Source organism: Belonocnema kinseyi, chromosome 9, assembly GCF_010883055.1.
Source record: "Belonocnema kinseyi isolate 2016_QV_RU_SX_M_011 chromosome 9, B_treatae_v1, whole genome shotgun sequence".
Taxonomy (NCBI): Eukaryota; Metazoa; Arthropoda; class Insecta; order Hymenoptera; family Cynipidae; genus Belonocnema; species Belonocnema kinseyi.
Genome location: NC_046665.1, coordinates 80416546 through 80418150, shown reverse-complemented (window position 1 = coordinate 80418150; position 1605 = coordinate 80416546). Strand labels below are relative to the sequence as shown.

General features: G+C 24.9%; 1 protein-coding gene across 2 annotated transcripts in view; it reads right to left on the bottom strand.

The window, feature by feature from the left end:
- LOC117180077 (uncharacterized protein C05D11.1-like) overlaps positions 1-1605 on the bottom strand; it is a 33439-nt gene that overhangs the window by 461 nt on the left and 31373 nt on the right. The window lies entirely within an intron of this gene.

The window sequence follows — 1605 nt, the reverse complement described above, 5'->3', positions numbered from 1 at the left end:
AGTTCCTTCAAACTTCTTAATATTAATAATAATATTTAAGAATAATAATATTAATAAATTTATAATTATTAATAATAATATCAAATAATTCTAGCGAATTTCCTTGGACTGACTTGAAATCTTTAAAATCATCTTAAATTCTTTAAAACGGTAAAAATGTTTGAACATTTCTTAATATTATTCAAATTTAAAAAATTAAATTCCTTTGAAATCTGCAGAAATCCTTTGTTACCCTCTAAATCCCTTGAATTCTATTGAAATCCTTTTACATCCCGGGAATTTAAAAAAAAAAAATTGGATATCGTTAGCTCTGGTCTGCAAGACTTTTACCGGGTCGGTGAAATGTAGAATCTGCCTGATTTGAAATGGATTCGGTCTACTTGTGTTACATTTTTTTTCATCTTTCTGAATTTAATTGAATAATTTTGTATTTTTTCAATTTATTTAAATTTTTCAATCCACTGGAAATAAAATTTATTTTAATGAATTTTTAAAAATTCACTTTTATCTTTTTTTATTTGCTCGCATCATTTGCAATACTCTCGATTTCTTTTGAATTTTCTCAAATTATTCTCAATTTGTTTCGATTCGCAGGAATTCATTGATTTTTTTATAATTCTTCGGATTCTTTTGAATTCAGTAGAATTGTTCAACTTAATTATAATAAATTACTGAACTAAAGTTAAAAATTCCACATGGAATAAGTTGAATTTTATTGAATTCTTTGCATTCGTTTGAACTGACATGATTTTCTTAAATTTCTTTACATTATTTTGAATGCTTTTGATTTATATTAATTTTGTTTAGAATTCCAGTTGATTTGTTTCAATTAGAATGGAATTCAATTGCATTTCTTATAATTATTTAGATTTTTTTGACTGTAGTACAATTCTTACATTTCATTCCTATCAAATGCTAAACTGAAGGTTTCAGTTTCACTTGAAATCAATTACTTTTTATTGAATTCTTTTTATTGTATTATATTTACTTCTCTAATTTTTTTTTAATCCACTTGAATTATTGGGATTTTTGGATTCTTGAATTCACTGCAATTCTTCAATTGGATTCCAGTTCAATTACTCAACAGAAGGCTTCAATTCCACTTAAAGTAAACTGAACATATTTAAATTCTTGAATTAAGATGTGCGGTTAAAATTACTATTACCAAATCCTACGCTCTATATTTACATTTTCTGATTGAAAAGTGGAATTCTTCAATATTTATGAATGAAAATAGAATCTTGAAGAGCAAAATATCAAATCTCGCAAGATTTATGATTGCTAGTTCTAAAAAGATTAATAGACAACTCGTAATTATTATCTGAGTCCCGATTAGATCTAAATATCTCAATCTATGAGTTTGTAATTAGAGTAAAATTATTTAAATTAAATATAAATATTAATTTAATATACATTATTTAATTAACATATTTTGCAAGCTTCTTTAATATTTTCACCCAGTGATAATAAATAACTTTCCTGCTATAAGAACGTCTGATAAATCCACACATTACTTTTGCAGAATTTTCTTTCTTTTTCATGGACGATGTTAGTGGGTCAGTTAGACGCTAATCTTCATGTTCGTGTATAATACGTATCATAATC